Source organism: Canis lupus, chromosome X (assembly GCF_011100685.1).
Source record: "Canis lupus familiaris isolate Mischka breed German Shepherd chromosome X, alternate assembly UU_Cfam_GSD_1.0, whole genome shotgun sequence".
Lineage (NCBI taxonomy): Eukaryota > Metazoa > Chordata > Mammalia > Carnivora > Canidae > Canis > Canis lupus.
In genome coordinates this window covers 39,492,501-39,517,615 of record NC_049260.1, presented here as the reverse complement: position 1 = coordinate 39,517,615, position 25,115 = coordinate 39,492,501, and the positions used below count along the sequence as shown (strand labels likewise).

At 39.1% G+C, this 25,115-nt stretch overlaps 1 long non-coding RNA gene across 1 annotated transcript in view; it reads left to right on the top strand.

The window, feature by feature from the left end:
* The window catches only part of LOC111094828, a 30,819-nt gene extending 23,073 nt beyond the window's left edge, over nucleotides 1-7,746 (top strand). The window contains exon 3 of the long non-coding RNA XR_005386260.1: nucleotides 6,672-7,746. This is a non-coding gene — a long non-coding RNA (uncharacterized LOC111094828). The remainder of the gene's footprint in view (nucleotides 1-6,671) is intronic.
* Nucleotides 7,747-25,115: the final 17,369 nt, after the last annotated feature.

Here is a 25,115-nt window from a genome sequence, read left to right as displayed (position 1 = left end):
TGGCCTACATGAATATTTTCCCACTGTAGCAGACACTGTCATTTTTCTGCTCAGGGCACTCTTATTCTTTCAAGTTTTTCTATGAATTCCTCTCCCACGAAAGACAAAGAGTTTCCAAACAGCCCCTATTTAACATTTCTGTATGCTATGTTATGGGACGGAAGGAAATTGAAGAAAGAAAAGATAAATGCTTTACCCTTAAATTATGAGAGAGAGCTGACATCTATAAAATAACTGGGAATTAATGCAAGATCTAATTTTGTGTTAGTTTCAAGCTGTGCAGCACACCTCAAAGTGGAATTTATTCATTTCTTCCCCAACTTTATCTGCAGAAGCTGACAAAATCAACAGTAACAGAAATAGTAAAACAGTGTCCTTTGGCTTCTAACAGCCCATACCAAACCTGGACACAGAGAAGTAGAAATGCCTGGGAGTTTATGTTAGCCACCACCCTTTACCCCGAGGCCCTTGGCCAATGGCTAGAACAGGAAAGCTCAACTTGACTTCAAGTTATGTCAATTCTCAGGTATAATTTACTCTCCAGAGTTCCCTGAAGGATCAACTTGAGGCTGGGACTCTGGCTTGCTTAGCTTCTTTCCCATCTCCATGTTGTGTCCCACTGTCTCCCGTAGGGACACTTCCTTAATAAATCATTTGCACAGAATCCTTATCTCAATCTTTGCTTCTGTAGAACCCAACCCAAGACATTCATCTAACCCTCACTCTACCCCTGCAAAGTAGAAATTATATTATAATTTTTCAGATGAAGAAAGAAAGGCTCAGAGAGGTCATAAGACCAGTTCAAAGGGGATGCCTGGATGGCTCAGAGGTTAAGCTCTGCTTTCATGATCAGGGCGTGATCCTGGAGTTCAGAGATTGAGTCCCACATGGAGTCCCACACCAGGCTCCCTGAGGGGAGCCTGCTTCTCCCTCTGCCTGTGTCTCTGCATCTCTTTCATTTATCATGAATAAATAAATAAAATATTTTTTAAAAAAGACCAGCTCAAGGTCACACAGCTGGTTAGCAGTGGGCTAGACCTAAATTCTTCATCTTTGTAACCTACAAGGTTAAGGTGCCCCTTTTTACCTTCTTTGAGGCCCTGTATTGGGCCTTACCTCCCATCTCTGGGCATACAGAGGGAAGGTTCTAATGTATGGGGCAGAAAGCAAAGACTCGAATGTCCTCTGTCAAGAATCTGATGTTTAATAGAATGTTAATGCTGCCATCTGGGGCATAGTTTTTTTGGTACAAAGTATGTGGACATTCCTCCTTTGACCTCTAGACAGATCATCACATGGTGCTTATGGTAGATAACCATCCCTCCCCCATATTACCATCTCTTCTAGCCTTCAAGAGATAAACATCAAAGTCACAGCCCTAGGAGAATGCATGACTTCTGTCCCCTTCGTCATAGAGAAGGGTCACTACTGAGTCCTTGGTGGCCTTTCCTACCTGTCACCTCAAAAGAACAGGATTCACCCTTAAGAACACTCCCCCAGGGACCCCTGGGTGGCTCAGTGGTTGAGCATCTGCCTTTGGCTCAGCAGGGTGTGATCCCACGGTCCCAGGATCGAGTCCCACATCGGGCTCCCTGCATGGAGCCTGCTTCTCCCTCTGCCTCTTGTCTCTGCCTCTCTCTCTCTGTCTTTCATGAATAAATTTTTTAAAAAAGAACACTCCTCGACATAGTGATTTTCATTGTGAGGCTACCTTTGCAAATCAGGGTTTACTTGTGGAAGGAATACTACTACTTCAAAACCTCTTACTGCTGAAGTTGCTTTTGGTCTTGGACTTCCTCTCACCTATTACAGACACTACTGAAGGGAAGGGAGAGGGATGGCAGCATGTGCCTCCCACATTCCATTGCCAGCATCACCCAGGAGGGTTAGTTGTTGGCAGAAGTTGGAGGTGGGAAAGTTCACAGAATCTCAGAGCTAGAGGGAGTTTTAATTTGGACTGATGCAGGAGTAGGCATCCTCTCAATGGTAGACCAGCCATGTGGCTGTGTTGCTATGACCAAATATGTTCACTGGCAAAGAAGCTTGCCAGTGGGCTTCACAGGGAGATTTTCCTCTCCCTGTGCCAAGAAGTCCCCCTCGCTGAGCACTGGGTGAAGTCTGAGTAAACAGGAAAGTTACAGAACACAGAACACAATGAATGTGTGTGTGTGCGCACATGTGTGCTCACACACACCAGGATAGAACGGGTTGGAAAACATAAATAAAAGTATGATGCATTTCCACTTCCCAGAGCCTTACTCTTAACCACCACACTACTTTACTACCTCTCCAGGATTTTCATCAAAAGAGCTTGTGTCTCTCTTTACAGAAAGATTCAGGGTTGGTCCTATTATGGGGGCAGAAGACTAAGCATAGTGTAATTTGAGAGGCACCAAGGTCTGCACCAGTGCCAGAAACTTCATCCTTAGCTTCAATCTTTCAGGTTAAAGTTCTACTTCCAGAAAGCTCTGATTAACATGAGGAGGGCAACATACAAACCCATAGTCATTGACACCTCAGAGCCTTATGAGAATTCCTTTACCAGGTTAGCAAACACAAAGCCAGATCCAGAGAAATAATAATATTTATGGTTGGGGATTAGAAGAAGGTTTGTATTTTGGGGAGGGTCCTGGTCAGAAAGTGGGGGAGGGCAGCATGAGAAGTCAAGGATTAGATGAAGGGCAGAGAGCAACGCCATCAGACTTGCTACATGGCAGGGTCCTTATGGCACCTCCTCTCTAGGCAGCACCTGTCTAGCCATGAAAAATTTAAGAGAATGTCCTGTGGCTAAAACTATGTAACCTGACCTGGAATCATATGGGAAGGAGACCAAACTGCCCTCCTAGAAGCAACAGAAACACCTCTGCTCCCAGACCCCCAAGTCTCCAGGAGTCCTTGGTTGGATCTTACAGCCAAACCACTGGTGGAGCTTTCTGTGCAGCACAAGGCCAAGGCCATCAAGGCACTCTTCAACCAGCCTTTTCCAAATTCATTAGCCCTCATGCCTCTGCTGTTTATCTCCAAAAGTAAAAGACCAACCCAAAGTATTTTTAGCCCAAATTTATTGCACAAAAAATTAGATGTGGAGTCTATGGTTTAGGCTCAGCCTTGACAAAGATTCATTGATAAAGCAGTCTCTAGTCCTACTTGATACCTTTATCACTCTCTGAAAATATAAAATAGAAGATGATTCAGCCCTCATCCCTGGAAAGCAAGACTTGGTGAGTCCCCAAAGCATTAAACCATTAAATCTGCATGGGAGAGGAAAGAGGGGAGAGCAGTCTACAGAAGCCTACTTCTGCATCACCCTAAGAAGCAAGTACAGAAAATGACTGAAGGGACTGAAGAATTTGGGTTAGATGATACAGAATTAAGGAGCCCAAAAGAAAGCATGTGTGTGTGAGCACACGTGCACACATGTGCACTATGCTATTAGAGAACTGCAATCAATATTAGTCAGGAAATCTACCATGACTGTGTGTAGACTTGATCTACTCATTTCTTCTCTCTGGCCTAAGTTTCCATATTCTTAACAGGGAGATAATACCTGTCCTATCAACTTCAAAGTTAAATGGCATAATTCCCCTCAAGGCTTGAAACATACTGGTAAATAAATATGAGGCAACATTACCAGGAAGTCTCCGGGAATAAGTGACTAATTGGCTAAAGGAAAAGAAACTCCAAAGAATTGAAAGCAATTTAATTCAATTGCAACAGGTACTAATGTGAACAACAAATATTTACTGGGTACTTACTTTGTACTGGGCATTTCATTGAGAGCTATATAAACATTACCTTATTTAATATTCACTAATCAATGAGGTAAAGACTGTTACCGTCTCCAGTTTATAAATTCAGAAACTGAGGCCTAGAGAGATTAAGTAACATGTCCAATTATTGCCACAGCTACTGAGTAATAGAACCAGGGTTTAAACTGGCGCTTCTAGTCAGGAACTGTTTCTTCACAGTTCCTTAAGCCATCTGCAGGTATCTCTAGGAGTAAGAACACTAGTTAATAACAACAACAAAAACAATTATTATTCTTACATGATATTATATAGTGCTAGGTTCTTCATTCATTATCTCATTAACATGCTAACAAAAATGTAAGCGTAGCAAGCTACACAATTCTGGGGGAGGGTTGTATCTGGCTCTGCCACTTACTAAGAATGTGGCCTTGGGCAACTTAATTAACCTCTGCCTTGGTTTCCTCATCTGCAAAATGAAGATAAAAATGGTACCTACTTCCTATGATTATAGTGAATGAAATGAGTTTGCATTTGCCAAGCCCTTAGGATAGTGCCGTAGTCAATGTTACGTGTGTTTGTGGGGTAACTAAACTAAACTAATATATAAATAAATAATTCTCAATTCATAATTGGTCAGCTTACATACATGTGTTGCTTGTAGAAAGAATGCAGAATTCTCTAAGAAGGAAGAGTGCTGATTATAGACAGCTCTGCATATCTTGTGTTGGCTAGAAGTTCAGCCTCATTGTCTCCTCACTTTCCTTTCCTGTGGACCCAGCAATGGCCTCTGCTCATTGGTCCCCTCCAGGGCCATGTACCAGAGAAGGCTGTTCTCCTCTCCCCTGTTCTCCAGACTATACAAAATCAACCACTGGGGATCCCTGGGTGGCGCAGCGGTTTGGCGCCTGCCTTTGGCCCAGGGCGCGATCCTGGAGACCCGGGATCGAGTCCTGCGTCGGGCTCCCGGTGCATGGAGCCTGCTTCTCCCGCCTGTGTCTCTGCCTCTCTCTCTCTCTCTCTCTCTCTCTCTCTGTGACTATCATAAATAAATAAAAATTAAAAAAAAAAGAAAAAAAAATCAACCACTGTTGGCTCAATCTTCATCACAGTTGCTATCTATTTCCTGCCAATGTCCACCTCAGTTCTGAATAGGGAGCTGGAACAAATCCCATGTATAGGTCCCATCAGAGAAGAGCCTATGGCAGGCTGAAGAGGCAGCAGAGAGGGTGTGTTGGAAATGACTGAGGCAGCGTCTTTAATCAGAGCCCAGGTAAGAGAAAAGGAAAATAAATCACAAAGGTTGTCACCACATACAGAGACAACTGAGGGACAGTCAGGGAAACGAGAAACCAAGCGAGACAGAAGGTACCACCAAAGGGATAATGGACCAGAGGAAAGCCACTCCCAAATGTTTCTCAAATCCCTTTCTGCATGTACATATACATCAGTCTTTCATATAGAGGTCCCTGTTAAGTTGCCAAATCCCCCAAATAGAAGGAACACCCAGATTCCCTGGAGAATCACTAGCTGAAGACCACATCCACACTCAGGACTTGCTAAGACCATTGCTGCAAAATGCACCCTCTCAAAAGCCTCTTCTAGTACAAGGTTCCCCAACATACCCACTGTAATGGAAGGGAAAGTAAAGGCTCTGACAAAATATTATTTAAAAGTTTACACACACACACACACACACACCACACACACCCTATCACCACCAAAAGTCAACTAAAAGCCAGATGGGAGCCTATAAAAAGATGCTTCCCCAACTGCTCAGCCTCCCTGCTGCTCTCCTCAAGAGGAGTTCTGGTGAATTTATGATGAGCCTCCTCATCGAGCTTTATACTCGAGTGCTCAGAGGGAGCCTGCTTGCTGCCCAGGGATTGCCCTCCACCTTGGAACTGCTTTCCCTGAACTGTTCCTGCTCCAGAATTTTCTATCACACTCAGTCTTGGTGAGGTGCCCTGGTGTATCATACAGAGCCCATTCTCTCTTAGCCAGGCCCTTCCTGTGCACAAAGACAAAGGCTAATTACTAAATGAAACAACTCAGGGAAAATCTAACATGGCCTGTTGGGTTTGCCTTCTAGAGGCCCTGATTTGAAAGCTGAGACCTCTGGAAATGCCATCAACTTTATCTCAAGGGATATGTCAAGGGATAAATGGGACAGATTGTGCAATCCCTAGCATGTAGCTGCTGCCCAAGCTTCAGACCCTGTTCATTCTCTGAGGACAGGGACTAGGTCTAGCTTTGGTATCTTTTGTGATTTGTTTTCTTTTGGTTTCTCCTAAGGCTAGGATCCCAGAGGGTATCTTCTTTCCTGATACTCTAGGGCCTAGTGAATAGCATAAATTGGATTGTTTGGTGTTTGTCTTTCATATAAGGATAGAAGCTGCATTTCATAGATCCAGAGAATGAACTGCATATTCTTTTCATTCCAACTATTGAACGGATTCTAATAGAAGCAGTTCTTCCATCCTTCTCAGCTTTGAATCTTGTCTTGAACACTAAATACCTCCATAAACTTCACATCCATAAACTTCACATCCATAAACTTCAGTTTCCTCAGCTATTAAAATGGGAATTTAAAATATCCACATTATTGGATAAGTGAAGATTTAATCAGTACTTGCTATGCAGAAGGTATTCAATAGATAATTGTCATATTCTCAACCTTTAATGTCATGCCTGGACCCTTGTTGGCATTCCATAATGCTTGATACAGAAGGAACCTAGAGGTGGCTATAAAGGTTTGTTGGACCCTTACCAGAGTCATGTCAGATGGGCAGTATGACAACCTGTTTCTAATGGAGAATGTGTCTACATTGCCCTCAAGGATGTGGCTACTTTTCTGTTCCCCAATGTGGCCATTGTCCAGAGCCAGAGACAGGAACTAGAGTATTCCTCTGCTCTAATTTCCAGGAAAGGTGAGCAACATCAGGAGTAATTAGCAGAAGCCCAGGAAGAAGTCTTTGGGATCCACCTGCAGAAGATTCATCTTGAAAAAGAAAGACCTGTTTCCATAATAGCCTCTGCTTTACAAACGCCTTTTCAAATGACTTCCATTTGACTGAGGAAAACCTTTCAGCTTTCAGTTTTTTTCTTCAGGCTTCTGACCTCTCACCTACTTTGAATGATTCACTCAGGCTATTCATTGCCCTGGAATGTTGGCTTTGGCAAAGGACTGCAAGTCTCTTAAAATAAACATGACTGGGCTTTCATCTCACAGTGATCACTGCTGGCTGCATATTTCACACACTGTATGGCAGGATATGTTAAATTAAAATCATAATCTCCCAAGTGCAATCCAGGGCCTGGTTAAGCCACGCGAGACTTACTCATGCATTTACTTCCAATGAAGTGTCTGAGTAAGATCTTCAGCCATTAAGTCTCCCAGGTAATAGTCTCATTCCCTCCCAATTATCCTAATCCACAGTAAATTAAACCCATCCAGAAGAATGCCATTTGGAAAGGAAGAAGTCAAGGCCAACACCCCGTGGCATATGTAGGTCCTAGAGAGGTGAGTTTGAACTATTTTGTCAGTTTTTTCAAATTTTAACTTAAATCTTGCTAAGGCAATATACCCAACGCGTATGGATTAACAATATGTTCGGCATTATGTTAAATATTCTGAGTAGTTAAAAGAAATATATGACACCAAGCCTTCAGGAGCTTAAAGTCTTGTGGATGATCACTAAGATTAACATGCAAAAAAAAAAAAAAGAGTAACAAAGGCAGGTGCAAGGCAGTAGTAACGTGGAGGAAGCCTTTCTCCAAGTGGAGTCTGGGGCCTGACTTGCCCCAGCTGTGTGATTGCAGAATAAATCTTTGATTGATGGAATATTTTGGTTTCCATGCCTGTACAATGGAGGGTACACTAAACCTCACAGTGGTTGTCATGATTCACTAAGATAAAGAAGATAAAACTGTAATGTATAATGTCACCTATTATGGGCTATGATAAAACAAGTTGAAACAACTTAAGAAATAAGTCCAGGGGCGCCTGGGTGGCTCAGTCAGTTAAGTATCAGACTCTTGATTAGAGCTCAGGTCATGATCTCAGGGTCGTGAGATAGAGCCCTGTGATAGCTCCATGCTGGGCATGGACTCTGCTTGGAATTCTCTCTCCTCTGCCCATCTGCCTCTGCACTAAAAAGAAAGAAAGAAATCCAATAAAGGTTATTCGTTATCTGGGATTGTCTTTATTTTAATTAGTTTATTTATTATCTAGGGTTGCCTTTATTATTTACTTATTTATATTTTTGGGGAGAGAGAGCTTGCATGAGTGGGTGGAGGGAGGAGCAGAGGGAGATCAAGAATCTTATGCAGGCTCCATACCCAGCACACAGCCCGATGCAGGGCTCGATCTCATAACAGTGAGATCTGAGCTGAAATCAAGACTTGATCACTTAACTGATGAGCCACCGAGGCACCCTATCTGCGATTGCCTTTAAATAGTAGTGAACAGCTAAGTTCCCAGGCTGTAAACTTCTTGAGGACCATTTTTTTTTAATTTTAAATGTAGCTCATACCTTGCTTAGTGTCTGGTACATAGTAAGTACTTAATATATTTTTGTTCAATTAAGGAATGCATTCTGAAGTACAGTTAGATTAAATTTGTTTTCAATACAGTAACAAGAGAGGCCCTATCTTTCAGGCCTCCCAAGTTTCTTTCTCTTTTATATTATTTAGAGAATTTAAAAGAGGTAAAACTCTGATGCCTTTAAGAGAGCCTTTGCCCTGTCAGCTCTCTTGAGTTATTGCTAATAGCATATCCCTGGGTACCATTAAAATGGGCTTTTCTGGCCCTGGCCAGAACAAAGTCACAGAAAAGAGTTTTCCTTAGCCCCAAAAACCCCCAATGGGAAGAGATTATGAAAGGCCCTTTGTGCTTCAGTTTAGCATAGTGGCTAAAACAAGACTGAAAATACATCCGGTTTCAAGTGGCTTAAGATATTCATCCCACAGTATATAGACTAGATGAGTAGTAGTCTCAGCCTACAAAGATTCCCATTGCTCTTAGCTCATGGGCACATGCCCAGGCAAGCTATAGAGAGAGGGACATTTGCCCATCATGCATGAGATTTACTATCTTGCTTAAGAAAACAACAACATCAAAATATTTATAGGGTTAAAACTGCTATTTTTTCTTCTCTTAAATGGAATGTACTTCTATTTCCTCTGGGCCATTATAAAGGGAAACAGATACATGCTGTTTAGGAAATGACAGACTTTAGAGAAACAGGAAAACATAAAATACCTTAGAATGGGATGATTTTCCCATAAAGAAGCATTACCTTCACCAAGCGAAACACAAAGCAGCAAGACCTTTCCCCAGAGACTGGCAAGCAAAAATGTAGGTCCCTCTGGGGTGACATCATGTTATAATCATCTTGCAGATGAGAGAGCTCACAGCTCAAGCAGACATTTGCAAGGCACACTCTGGTAGGAACACAGATTCAGAGAAGCATGTTTATCTCCCCCACTTTCCTACTTATGTGCATCTTACACCTGTCTCTGAACATATGGGGTTGATATTACTCTTGTTTATTGGGTTTGGGGACTTATGTGTTGTTTGTCTCATTTCTGTAATGAGACTGTAAGATCAGATGTTTTGTTCTTCTTCCTTTAAATTTCCACAGTACTCTCCTACACCTAGTACTGTTCACAAAAGTACTGTAAGAATGACCTAGGGGAACCGTCATATCAGTCAGGATCCCAACAGGAAACAAAATCCAACTCATAAGATTCAAATGAAGAGACTTTAATGAAGGGACCACCTACTGCCCTATGAGAACAAATAAGGATATTGAGGCACCCAGAGATTAACACAGCAGGAAGCCTTTACCATCTGTAGGCCTGAAGAGAATATGGGAAAGAAATAGAGCCCTATGGGGCTGGCACATGGAGAAGGGAGGGGCCATCCAGTGGGAGCTGTGGTCATGGAAGATTTCAGCTCCTGTCAGAGAAGGGAGAGAGCATGAGTCATACCTCCATGTGTTCTCATTCTGTCCTCCTATCTCAACCTGTGCCTTCCATCGACCAAACCCAACCAGAGCTTGAGGTAAGAGCATGTAGGGATGTAGTCCATGGGGGAGCCGCCTCCCAGATCAAAGAGCATGGTAGAAAAGGGTAAAAAATGGAATGGGTGCTGGAAGGGAGGGGTGGTAACGGAGACTTCAGTGCTTTCTCTGCTCAGCCACACTCACCACAGTGTTCTGAGTATAGTAGGGCTCAAAACCTATTCTAGAGCAGCCATCAGCGATAAGCAAGAGAAAGAGTTCACAGAATACTGGTGTCTGGGTAGCTCTTTGTTGTTGTTTTTAATCTTCTGTGCCAGTCTTTGTTTTTCTAACTCTTCCTTGACCAGAACTGTTTTTTGATATTTGTCCCGATCCTTGCACCACCCCCGCCCCACTGAGAATGGGCCCAGACTGTGGACAGATTGGTCAAACTTCTGGACTTCACCTTTGTCTCTAACAATGTGAAGCATGGACCAGATGCCCCCGGGTTTTTTTTTCCAGCTATAAAATAAAGCAAAAAATAAAGATCTATCAGTCCCTGCTTGCTAAGGTTGTTAGAGGAAGGAGAAGGGGGAAAATAGGGAGGGAGAGATGAAAATAAATGATGTTGAAAGGGAAGGAAGAATAAACAGGGACAGCTGAAGTAATTGTTTGGAAATTGTGTATTTTTATGGAGCTTTTATATCTCTGATAACAGTCAGTGAAACTCTTCAGGGTGTGTATGTGGGAGTGGGGAGGGGGAGGGAATACTCATTAAGCAAATTGAAGCCATTACATTTCAACTCTATTTTTCCAAGCAATCCAGAATTTCTTTTAAAGCAGTTAAACCTTCAAAATTACATGAGATCAGTTATGGTTTAGTGAAGATTTTGTATTCATTGCTGATCATATCAGCTATTGGCCAAAGAAGTAAGGCAGCCTTTATGTTTCTGAGAACATGGATATCTATTTATTTCACAAGCAATAAAGTGAAAGGGAGCCAGTCCAGCAATTCCTCTCTAACGGTCAAATATAGAATAATTGGGGAAGGGTGAGATTTAAGCATAATTATCTTAAATTCCTTTAAATCACTTCACTATTTGCAAAACAGCTTGAAGACATATCTAAGCTCGTTTGTATGATGCTGCTAGAATATTACTGTTCTCTCCTATGAATCCCTGAATTCCTTCAACATCCCACTGCCAGGGGAACTCTGGGCATTTATAAGGAGTAATCTTGTATAATTGCCATACTCATCCTCCTTCACTCCTGCTATATTACATTAGGAGACACTTGCTAAGAGCCTCCAGAGTATCCAATACTTTCCCAGTAACATTCCTCTCACTGTATGATGATCTTTTGCTCAACCCACTGACATCTCCATCACAGGGCAGGGCTATGTCTGTCTTGCTCACCATTGTGCATAATGTCTAGCACATAACATGATAAGTGCTCAAAATATTCTATGAATAAATGGAATAAATGAATATTTTTGCCTTCTCTCCCAGGGCTTAAGTCTCTTTTTTTTTTTTTTTTTTTTTTTTTTTTTTTTTTTTTTTTTAGGGCTTAAGTCTCTTGAGGTCAAGAATCCAGCAACTCTAACCAAGTTTCCTTTATTCATCTAAGGTCACTAGCTCAAACCTGTTAATGAAGAACCAAGTATTTTTGTACAGATAACAGAGAGGTGCTCACATATCCACGACTATTTCACGACTATTTATGGAACACCTACTATGGACCAGGTTTGTGCTAGGTGCTAGAATAGAATAGTAAGCAAAACTAGACAAGATCACTGCCCTCATGGAGCATGCATAGAGTTTTATGAGACAGATATTAACAAGATAAACAAATAAAAAATCAGATATGTGAAGTAAACTATTAAACTGGCAAAATTTAGATAGTGAAATAATTCTGAGTGGTACGTGGATGTAAAGATCTAGGAATCCTTATGCTCTAATGGTGAAACTGCAGCCTGGTACATTTTGAAGAGACATAGAAGTATATGATCAAAGTAACTGTCCTTATGCCACGTGGTCCAGCAATTCCCAAATAAATTGTTGATATGGGGCCAAAGGATATGGATACACAGACAGATACATATTTATTTCAATATTCCTTGTGGTAGTGAAGAGTTAGATGCAAACTAGTCTCTAACTAGAAGGAAGAATAGGAAAAGTGTAATAGATATATTCCATGGAGATGCCCAATAGTTGAAAACAAAGAACTAGATCAGGGGTCAACAAGTTATATGGCTCATGTACCAAGCATAGCCCACCTCCTGTTTATTTTGGATTTTTTTTGTAAATAAAATTTTATTGGAACATGACCATGTCCATTCTGTTTATGCCTTGTCTATGGCTATTTTCATACTACAGCAGCAGAGTTGGGCTACAACAGAGAATAAATGGCTTGCAAAGTTGAAAATATTTAATATCTAACCCTTTACAAAAAAAGTTTGCTGATCTCTGGACTGGATACACATGCAGAGATATGAACAGATCTTAAAAATATATTGCTGGGTTTATAAACTGAAAAAAGGGATGCTATATATCACTTGTTTTCACACTTGGTTGCATATTGGGATCATCTGGGGTAATTTTTTAAAAGTAGGCTCCATACCCAGTGTGGAGCCCAATACAGGGCTTGAACTCATGAACCTAATATCAAGAGTCAAACCCTTAATTGACTGAGCCCCCCAGGCACCCCTCTGTGATAATTTAAAATTTGTGATGCCTGGATCTTAACCCCAGCAGAATCTGATTTTTCTATATGGGCTACAAATTAGGTGTCAGATTAAAATAACACTGGTTATTGCAAAGTACAGCCAAGTTCAAGAGCCCCTCAGGGGTGTGTGTGTGTGTGTGTGTGTGTGACACAATATTTTTTGATTATACACAAAACATGAACACAAAACAAATACACATTTTGGGAGAACACCTAATGAACTAAAAGACATATATTAAACACATTAGAATAATTTCCTATGGAGGGAGAGGAAGAATGAAATATATATATATATATATATATATACACATACATACACATGTACATTCATGCATACACACATACTAAAGATGGACTCTGCATGAACCAATGATGTTAACATGCAATGGACTGAGAAATATGATAAATCAATCCTCCTCAACAGAAGTCCAAAAATAAATGCTAACAATTGTATTTATTAAATAGTGTGTATATTTAACTGTTTGCTGAATATTTCCTCAAGGCAAATTTGATTTAATTAACCCAAAATTGACCTCATTGCCTTTCCCCTCAAATCTGCACCTCAGGAAGCACTTCTGAAATGATGGAGTAAAGACCTTCAGAAATCTAGTCCTCCATAAAAGCAATGACAATATTGGAAAAAATGTCAAAATCAATTACTTCAGAACTCTGAAAATTAATCCAAAGCTTATAACAATTCAAAGACAATTTACTTCAGATAAATGGCTGAATCTCAGAAAGAACAGTGAGCTTCATGGCATTTTAATTCGACTTACGCACATCATTTCCCCAGCTTTTCAGTAGTCTTTGAAAACTAGTAGCCTCAAAATCATAGTAGCTGTGAAAACCATCAGCCTAGCAGCAACTGGAAGGGGCAGCACAGATGTGGAGCTACCCTAAAAGATCCATCCCCAGGGAGTTATCACTATTTGACCTGGCTGGAAGCTCCCTAAAAAACTTCCATCCATTGGGTTTGTTTTTATTTGACCTGACTCCACTCAGCAAGGAACACCATATTTCCAAAAAGTTTGTCAAAAACAATCAAGGGGCAATTATTTAATAGCACAGTTGCCTGAGGCAGTGATACCAATTGAGGCTATCATCAAGGGTATAGCCAATAACTTATAAGGAAAATCTAGGAAATTAGATGTCTACAGGGGGCCTTGAAAATCTCTGACATATTTCCAGGAATCTAGAAAGCCCATGCATACACATGGTTGCATACATGTTCAGGAAAGACTTGAGAAGACCCTAATGTCTTACCTCTTTCTGACCTTGAAGCTCTATAAAAGCAGGAAGTAAAGGCTCAGACAGAGTTTTAAATTGCTAGAACATTGAAGTTGTGCCTCAAAACCCACACACAGCACTTTGGCCAAGAGTGGAAGACTTATGGGTTCAGATATTTAAGGAAATCTCTGTCCAAACATTAGCTGACTACTAAGCTAACTGAGCAAAGATTTCAGTCATAGTACACAACAAAGAATACAGACTTTATATAATTGGTTCAGGAGAGTCATTAAACAAACAAACAACAAAAACAATACACTCTGGGGAAGGAAGGATTTGATTTCCAGAGTTTCCACATTATATTTATTTAAAATATCCAATTTTAGGGAAAAAAACATAACACATAAAGAAACAGGAAATCATAGCTCATGCACAGAGGAAAAAAGCAGTCAGTCAATAGAAACTGTTATTGAGGGACTTCATATATTGACCTACTACACAAAGACTTTAAATCAGCTATTATATATATATTCGAGGCTAAAGGAAGCCATACCTAAAGAGCAAAAGGTAAGTATGAGAATAATGTCTTGCCATAGACATGGCCAACAAGCACATGAGAAAATGCTCCACATCACTTGCCATCAGGGAAATACAAATCAAAACCACAATGAGATACCACCTCACACCACTGAGAATGGTGAAAATTAACAAGGCAGGAAACAACAAATGTTGGAGAGGATGTGGAGAAAGGGGAACCCTCTTGCTCTGTTGGTGGGAATGTGAACTGGTGCAGCCACTCTGGAAAACTGTGTGGAGGTTCCTCAAAGAGTTAAAAATAGATGTGCCCTATGACCCAGCAATTGCACTGCTGGGAATTTACCCCAAAGACACAGATGTAGTGAAATGCTGGGACACCTGCACCCCAATGTTTATAGGAGCATTGTCCACAATAGTCAAACTGTGGAAGGAGCCTCGGTGTCCATTGACAGATGAATGGATAAAGAAGATGTGGTATATGTATACGATGGAATATTACTCAGCCATTAGAAACGACAAATACCCACCATTTGCTTTGATGTGGATGGAACTGGAGGGTATTATGCTGAGTGAAATAAGTCAATTGGAGAAGGACAAACATTATATGGTCTCATTCATTTGGGGAATATAAAAATTAATGAAAGGGAATGAAGGGAAAGGAGAGAAAATGAGTGAAAATATCAGTGAGGGTGACAAAACATGAGAGACACCTAACTCTGGGAAACGAACAAGGGGTAGTGGAAAGGGAGGTGGGTGGGGGTTGGGGTGACTGGGTGATGGGCACTGAAGGGGGCACTTGATGGGATGAGCACTGGATGTTATGCTATATGTTGGCAAATTGAACTCCAATAAAAAAAATAAAATAAATAAAATAAAAAAGAAAGAAGCTTGAATGCTGAGGCTCCCAGCCAAAAGTGGAGGTGAAAAAAAAGAGAATAATGTCTTGCTAAATAGAGAATATGGGGAACCCTGGGTGGCTCAGCGGTTTAGTGCCTGACTTTGGCCCAGGGCGCGATCCTGGAGACCTGGGATCGAATCCCACGTCGGGCTCCCGGTGCATGGAGCCTGCTTCTCCCTCTGCCTATGTCTCTGCCTCTCTCTCTCTGTGTGACTATCATAAATAAATAAAAATTAAAAAAAAATAAATAGAGAATATGAATAAAAGGGGCAGAGATTACAACAAAAGAACCAAACAGAAATTTCGGAGTTCAAAACTATTACTGAAAATGAATTATTTACTAGAGTGTCTCAACAGCAGATTTGTGTAAGCAGCAGAAAAAAAATGAGTGAACTTGAAGATAGGTCTTTGAGATTATCCAGTCTGAGGAACAGAAAGAAAAAGAATGAAGAAAAATGAACAGCATCTCAGGGACCTGTGAAACATCATCAAATACAGCAAAGTACACATAATGGGAGTCCCAGAAAAAGAGAGAGAAAAGCATAAAGAATATTTGAAGAAACAATGGTCAAAAACTTTCTAATTTGATGAAAAAAACCCACATTAATCTACACATCTATAAAGCTCAACCAACTTCAAGTAAGATAAACTCAAAGGGATCCATACCTAGAAACATTGTAATCAAACAGTTAAAGGACAAAGGAAAAATAATATCTTGAAAGCAGCAAAAAAGATACAAAAGATGTAATTTGTATTATAGGAGGGAGACTCCATGAGATTAATAGCAATTTTTTCATCAGAAACCCTAGAAGCCTGAAGGCAGTAGGATAACATATTCAAAGTACTCAAAGAAAAAGACTGTCAACTAAGAATTCTAATTCCAGCAAAAATTTCTTTAACAATGAAGGCATTTGCAATTAAGAAAATGTTGCCACCAGACTTGCCTTACTAGATATAATACAAAGAGTTCTTCAGGCTGAAATAAAAGGACATTAGACAGCAGCTTAAGTTGACAAGATGAAATAAAGAGAACTGGAAAGGGTGACTGCACAGATAAATATAAAAGATTAATAATACACTTGCAACTATTTTTTTTCTTATATGGGACTTAAAAGACAATTGCATAAAGCAATAATTATGGAAATGTGTTGATGGGATCATAATATATAAAGATATAATTTGTATGACAATAATAATACAAAGAAGGGGGAAGAAATAGAGGAATATTGGAACAATTTTTTTGTATATTATTGAAATTAAGTTGGCATTATTCCAAACAAGATTTTTAAAGCGTTCATTATAATCTCCAGGGCAAGCACTAAGGAAATAACTAAAAAATATATAAGTAAATAAAACAAGGTAATTGAGATGATACACAAGAAAATATTGATTTAACATAAGAAAGCAGTAATAGAGGAATACAGGAACATAAAATGCGCATGACATATTAAAAAACAAATAAAAACAAGGCAAAGATGTCTCCTCTAAGCTCTCCTTTTCAACATCATACTGGAAGTTCTGTCTAATGCAATATGACAAGAAAAGGAAATTAAAGGTATACAGAGTGGGAAGGAAGAATTAATACTGTCTTTGTTTACAGATGACATGATTTGCTTATGTAGAAAATCCCAAAGAATCACATGCACAAAAAAAAAATTCCTGGAACTAATAAGAGATTATAGAAGGTAGCAGGATGCAAATGTAATATATAGAAGTCAACTGACTTTTCTATTTGCCAGCAATGAGTAATTAGAATTTGAAATTAAGGGGATCCCTGGGTGGTGCAGCGGTTTGGCGCCTGCCTTTGGCCCAGGGTGCAATCCTGGAGACCCGGGATCGAATCCCACATCGGCCTCCCGGTGCATGGAGCCTGCTTCTCCCTCTGCCTGTGTCTCTGCCTCTCTCTCTCTCTCTCTCTCTCTCTGTGACTATCATAAATAAATAAAAAAAAGAATTTGAAATTAAAAACACACAATTTACATTAGCACCAAAAAAAAAAAAAAGAGAGAAAGAAATAATTAGGTATAAATCTAACAAAATATGTGCAAGATCTATATGGGAAAGACTACAAAACCCTGACAAACAAAATCAAAGAAGTACTATATAAATGTAGAGGTATTCCATATTCATGGATAGGAAGACTCAATATTGTCAAGATATCAGTTCTTTCCAATTAATATGTAGCTTTAATGAAACCTCAAAATCCTAATAAGTTATTTTGTGGGTATATGCAAACTGATTCTAAAGTTTATGTGGAAAGGAAAAAGACCCAAAATAGCCAACACAATATTAAAGAACAAAATTGAAGGACTGATACTACCTAACTTCAAGATTTACATAGTAAAAATAGTATAAATCAGTTGAAGAGATAGAGAGCCGAGCCCAGAAATAGACTCACATAAATATAGTCAATTTATCTTTGACAAAGGAGCAAAGATAGTCTTTTTTTTAGACAGGCCATACAAGTATTGGCAAGGATGTGGAAAAACTGGAACCCTCAGTCATTGTTTGTGGAACTGTAAAATGGTGCAGGAGCTTTGGAAACAGTTGTACAGTTCTTCAAAATATTAAACATAGAATTACCATACGACTCAGCAATTCCACTCCCAGGTTTATACCCTAAGGAAATGAAAATATATTTCCACACAAAACTTTGTATACTAACATTTATAGCAGCATTATCCATTGAAATCAAAAGGTGAAAATAACTCAAATGTCCATAAACTGATGGGTAAATAAAATAGACTATATCCAGTTCATGGAATGTTACTCAGCCACAGAAAGGAATGGGATATTGATAACATGGTATATAACATGGATGAACATCAAAAATGTTAGGCTAAGTGAAGAAAGCCAGTCACAAAAGATCACATATTGTATGATTCCATTTATATGATGTGTCCAGAATAGGCAAATTCATAGAGATGGAAAGTAGATTAGTAGATGCTGGGAGTGGGAGATGGCACAATGGTGAGTGATACAGAGTCTCTTTTTCGGATGGTGAAAAGATTCTCAAATTTAGATAGTGGCAATGGTTGAGCATGTCTATAAATACTATACATAACTGAATTGCATACTCTAAGGGGTGAATTTTATGGGATGCAAATTATATCTCAATAAAGCTGCCATTAAAAAATTCTCCACCCAGATTCCCTATTCTAGTGATTGCCAGAATGTTTCATACATTTATGCAAGCCAGATACCTTCCTTGACAAATCCTGTCCCTACTCTCATTTTCAGTCTATAACCTATTCCCACCAATTTCTTCTATTACCTATTTCTCCAGGCTGTTCAGGCCTCCATTTTTCTTTCATCACCATCCAAGCTCAAATCTCCATTATCTCTTGCCTGAAATATTTACTAGCGAATTAATTGGCCATCTTGTATCCATTCTTATCTGCTCCCTAATCTACTCTTCACCAAACAGCCAGAGTAATCCTTCCAAAATGAAAACAAATTTTAATTTAATAGACTTTTTTTCTTAATGCAAAATTTGCACAAAAGTGTACAGATTCAAAGTGTCTAGCTTTGCAAATAATCACAAAGTGAACATATCCATGGAAACCACCCAGATCAGAAAATAAAACATTACCAGCATCCCCGAAGCTCCTCCACCTTATATCCCCTTTCATTCATCATCCCTTTTCCTCAACTCATCCTAACTTTTTTTTTTAAGATTTTATTTATTTATTCATGACAGACACAGAGAGAGAGAGAGAGAGGCAGAGACACAGGCAGAGGTTGAAGCAGTCTTCATGCAGGGAGCCTGACATGGGACTCAACCCCGGGTCTCCAGGATCACGCTCTGGGCTGAAGGCAGGCGCTAAACCGCTGAGCCACCGGGGCTGCCCGCTCATCCTAACTTCTACCACTTTATATTGATTTTACCTATTTTTGAATTTTACCTATTTTTTATACATATATGTAAGAAATCATACAAAAATACTCTTTATGCATCTGAATTCTTTCACTCAACATAATCTTTGAAAGATTCATCCAGTTATTGTGTGTAGCAGTAGTACATCCATTTTCATTGCTTCATAATATTCCATTTTGGAATCTAATGTAATTAATTTATCCATTTTGCAATTGATAGACTGCTTGTGTAACAGTCCATTTCTACATTATTAAAAATAAAGCTGCTATTAAAATGTATGCATCTCTTTTAAGTATATACATTGATTTGGAATTTCTGGGCCATATATGTATATTGAGCTTTAGTAGATACTTCCAAATAGCTTTCCAAAGTGGTTTTACAATCCCACCATCAATGTATAAGAGTTCCAATTGCTCCACATTCTTACCAACACTTGTAATTGTCAGTTTTTTAAAATTTGGTCATTCTGATGGGTATGTAATGGTATCTTATGATGGTATTAATTAGCATTTCCCCAAGTACAAATGAGTTTAATACCATGTAATAAGCTAATGACCATTTCATTATCTGCTTTTATGAAATTCCTATTCAAATATTTTTCCCATTTTTCCATTGGTGTATCTGTCCTTTCCTTATAATATTCTGTATCTATGTTTCTGTGGCTTGCCCATTCTCTCTTATTGGCATCTTTTGATGAAAATAAAGTATTTAAATAGTCTAATTTATTTATCAGTGTGGTCTAATTTATCTGTTTTCTTTTTTATGGTTGGTGCTTTTTGTGTCTGATTTCAAAATCTTTTCCAAGGTAATGAAGCTCTTCTATGCTATCTTCTAGAAGCTTTATTGTTCTATCTTTCACACTGTGGTCTACAACTTACCTGAAATTAATTTTTGGTCATGGCATTAAGTAGGGGTTAAGATGTGGCTTTTTTCCATAGGTTTTTCCAATTGACCCCACATGGTATATTGAATATCCCTTTTTAAAAATCAAAATGAAAATTGAATGTTGCTGGAATGGAGAGGAGGATAAAATATTGGTGTGGGATTTAAAATTATTTCTGGGGATCCCTGGGTGGCGCAGCGGTTTGGCGCCTGCCTTTGGCCCAGGGTGCGATCCTGGAGACCCGGGATCGAATCCCACGTCGGGCTCCCTGCATGGAGCCTGCTTCTCCCTCTGCCTGTGTCTCTGCCTCTCTCTCTCTCTGTGTGACTATCATAAATAATAAATAAAAATTTGAAAAAAAAATAAATAAAATAAAATTATTTCTGATGGTAAGATTTTACCTTGAAACTGAGGGGTTATTGCTTAAGTCCAGCAAGAAAGCCCTTGTTACCTAAGACTGGTAATGAACCCTCTCATCTGGAGGAAGAATGGAGAAGCAACTGTAAAAAGGTAACCATTACCAAGCTGAATCCCATAAACGACTTGAATAGTTATGAATAAAGTACTGGTGATGATTACATGCCCAAATCTCCCCGAGCTGAAGAAAATTACATTTACTCTTAGACAACTGAGTATTTGCTGAGTAGATGACTCTCTGAGGAGAAGGGTACTGATAAACATTTGGGGAGAAAGTGGTGTAGTTTCCTTGAGTTATAGGGATATATGTCAACTGGAATATTTTTTCTCATTTCAAGATTGCAAAGCCAAATAGAATTAACTTTTGTTTTACCTATGGCTTTGAATTTCTGCACTGACAATCAGAGTTTTGGCCAGGGGTTCCTTAATATATGATCTGAAAATTACATGAATCACATGGGACAGTTGTTCCTGATGTCTTATCCCTGTTCCTCTTGGGAGGCTGGAGGACCATCACATAATTGACCTTCTACTCACTCCCCCTACACTACTGCCATACAGTGTTGTCCCCCCTCAGACTAATTCCTTCTCCTGTATTTGCTTAAAGCTGTATTGGACAACTTCAGATACTGTCCAAACTTTTGAGCAAGTTTACCCCACCTGACATCAGCTTTCCTGCTGGCTTCCCTCAGCCCAATTCCTTACTACTCCCTTTTTTGATATTTATGCTTGGTACAGTTCCCAGTACTCACCATGCTGATTCATGCCTCTGTACCTTTAGTCATAATATTCTCCTTGCCTGGACCACTCTTCCTATTTTCATCTCCCCACTGGATGTGAAATCCAGAAACATTTAAAAATCTATTAGTCACCAGAAAGCTTTTCTATGACTCAGGTGAACTGAATACCCCACACCTACTTCTATAACCACACACACTACATGATATTGGAAGAGTCTGCTTATATGTGCCCATTTTTTCCCATGTTGCTTCCACATCTTGTTTATCTTTGATTCTCATCCATATTGAGTGCATTTGAACTGCAGTAGTTCAACTAACTTGCTCAGACATCCTCGCAAGTGGGGCTAAGAACCAAGTGGATTGAAGTATTATACATAAGGCTGAGTCTGCCAGCCCTGGTGGAGAAATCCATGTCAACCCAAACAACTACTCACGCCAGAGTCATAGAGGAGACTTACAGCTCAAAAGTTTGGGACTTGCGCACAGGCTCTCAGCTTATGAAATCAAAGCACCCTTTGTCAAGCACTTATTTCTAAAATTGAATAAGTAAGTTCAAAAAGGCAACTGAATGTCCTCCATCTCATGTTTTCTTAAGCCAGGAGCAGACGTATGACACATCCTTCAAATAACTGTGGTATTCTGAGGAAGTGTTTTAAAAAACACAGCCTGCCAACAAGAGCACTCAGGGCTCTTGTTTGTTTCTGAACATTAAAAGTAGTTAAAACTGGAGTGGTCAGTGAGTGTAGGCTCATACCATACCAGTACATTGGCCCTTTTAAAACAGAGATATGCATCTCACAGACTGCATTAGAAAAATGTTTTATGCTAGAAGCCATTAAAACTTTCAAAAATCCAACATAATTTTAGAAACATCATTCCAAATATTTTAGTTTGTGTTTAAGGTTTTTATAAAATTGCTGTGGATAATAAAGAAAAACAGAAAAATGGCAGCTTGGCTCAATTATTAGTCTTACTACAGTTGTAACCTGCAATAGTTAAATAATTACCTAACATAGAAGTGAGGATCCAGAAAGGGGCAAAGGATTTTTCTTTATCTACACCCCCATCATATATATTCTATGCCCCTTTCTGCCCTGCTCTGTGTCCCAGGGGGTCATGTGGACTGTATTACCCAAGCCTCCTTGCCAGCTGATTTCTGCTTAGGCTATTTCTATGGAAGCATTCATGGGGGATTGAAAAGTACCAGGAAAGAGAGGTTGGGGTATTTCTTCTCCTGATTTCTCCATTCATGAGTGCCACATTTCTGGCATGGTCGTGTCCCTATGAGACTACAGCTTCTGCTGGGAATCTTCCCTTTCTGCCTTATTCCATAGCTCTGGGAACATATTTTTTATTGCCATTGCCCCTAGTGGTTTTCCAAGAACACTAGTCTCTGAATGCCTTAACATCCTTTGTTGGTTTTCTTAACCAAGTCCATACCTCTGTAATTAGTCCCTTCATTAGTGTCTGTTATGTGATCCAGTTTGTTGAATACAGTTACCTTTCAAGAACCTAGATGACATAGGCTAAATTTAGTGTATGAGTAGAGTCCAATATATATCACAGTTGAGGTAAGGCCCCCATTCCCTATGGAAAGCATTTTGACCTAAAGGAAAACAGCAAAACCATTGTTTGTGATCCATTAACAGAATTTTATAATTCATCAAGGGGTTACCAGTGAAGCACAAGGATAGGAAATACCATTTTGAAGGCATTTTAAGACCTCACTCCACTATAAGAGATCCATGAATACAAAGGGGTGAAATAGTGTGGAAGTTTTAAGTCAAGGGATACATTCACAAGTAGAAAAGCCCCATATTAACAAGCAGAAGAAAAATAAATGACATCCAATGTTTACATAAAACATGTAGACCTGATGCTATCACTTGGTTAGGCTACAATAACTACTCATCCCCTCCCACTCCTATTATTGATTGAACAAAGTTCAAATTATGGCTTTTTTGAGGAGCCACAAACATGCTACAAGACTGAACATTGTAATTCATCCTTTTCCATTAGTTTCTAAGGTGAGTAGATGTAAACAAGAGTCAAGAGGTAGATGCAGGGGAGCTGAAAAAAGATTGGAAACTAAAAATGAAGAACATTTATATTCTTGGTAGAGTCCTAGTAAATATAAAGCTAGGTAGAAATGTATTAGAAAGAATGGTCAGAATTTAGAATAGGTCCAGACTGGACAGAGGTTCTGAGTAATGGGTACCATAATCCAAGCAAGAAATCCAGAAGGTAACATTAAGAAGGCACTTGATACCAAACCTTTTCTTAATTCCACCAGGTTTTATATGCTTCCCTTATAATGATAAAAGCAAACCCCATTGAAGCTGGCCCAAAGACCCTGGCTGTGGTAGGATTAAAAAATGTTAAGAGAAAGGCAGTTTCTGTTAAGAGTAAAAGAGATCATTTGTAATCCAAAAAATGTATTGTAGATAGACCCATTTAATAGACAATTGTGCTTTTAGATTTTTTTAAATTTATTTTTCAACACAATGCTACAGTGGATCAAGGTTTAAAGGTTCTAGAATAGACACAAACTCAATGTGTTTCTCTTAAAAGATACATGAAAAATTCTTTGGAATTACAGGAAAAAATTGTTTAGAAAACTCACTTCTCTACACTTCTGCTTCCAGTTAACATTCAGTAAAAGGGCTAGATTAATTTCTCACTTCAAATAACCATGGAGTGGACAAAACATATGAATCAGTAATTCTTAAGACAATGGTTATCAGGCAATGTGAGACAGTAAGGCTTGAAAGAAGGGAAACAAATTAGATGAGTCTTATGATGGCCCCTACTTAGTGCCTTAAGAGATTTCAGGCCACAGGGTCAGGGAACCTAAGTAGAGCCTAGCAAACTACTTGAATTCAGGAGACAGAGCTGAGAGTTTAGGGAGACCAAAGCAGCTATAGCTAACCAAACTAAGTACCAGAAAAAAGAGTGCTGCACACAGAGAAAAATCTGGAGATTTGCCTACAAGGACCCATTCAAGTATTCAGCTAGGTATCGATCAGTGAAGGCACTTAAAGAAACTGCCCACAGCTGGCAAACAATCATCTAAAAGGATTACAGGGAATAATACCTAATGTTCATGCTGAGCTAGGAATTTTGCCTGTTACTACCAGCCAGACTGGAAAATCTCATGATTTACAAGGCATTGGGTACAGTACACAAAAGCGTCTTGCGTCAGTGATGGGGAATAATTAGCCTAAAACTGAATACAACTTTGCTCCTGTCTAAAATGTCTTCAAAGCAAGAATTAAAAAAATCAAACTATTTTCAATTAATTTTACTGAATCTTAGAAAAAAGTATCAGATATATTTATAGAAATAAAAAATATCTGAGACGCCTGGGTGGCTCAGTGGTTGAGCATCTGACTTTGGCTCCCTGCGTGGAGCCTGCTTCTCCCTCTGTCTCTGCATCTCTCTCTCTCTGTCTCTCATGAATAAATAAATAAAATCTTTAAAAAATTGCTAGTCTAAAAAACATTGTTGGGGTGTACCCTTTAAATGGGTGAATTGAATAATGTGTTAATTATATCTCAATGAAGTTGTGAAAGTATTACAAAGCTGGAAAATAAGACCTATGATGAAGAGAGAAATCAATCAATTAAAACCAATCCAGAACTGGCACAGATGTTAGAATTAGGAGACAAGGACATTTCAAAAGTTATAACAATATTTCATATGTTTAAAAAAGTTAAATGGAAACATGGAGGATACAAGCTTCTACATATGACAACTACAATGCCTGAAATGAAAAATAGACTGAATAAGAATAATATCAAATTAGATCTCACTTGACATAGCAATAGAAAGTAATCCAAAGTGAAACAGTCAAAGAAGGGGGGAAAATGAACTCAGAATCAATGATATGAGGAACAACATAAAGTAACTTAATATATGTGCAATTAGAATCTTATAAGGAGAGAAGAGTGTGGGAAAATGTTTGAAGAACTAATAGCCAACAATTTTAGAAATTTGATAAAAATTATGAACTCAGATCCAAGAATCTCAATGAATTCCAACACCACCAGTGTGAAGAAAGC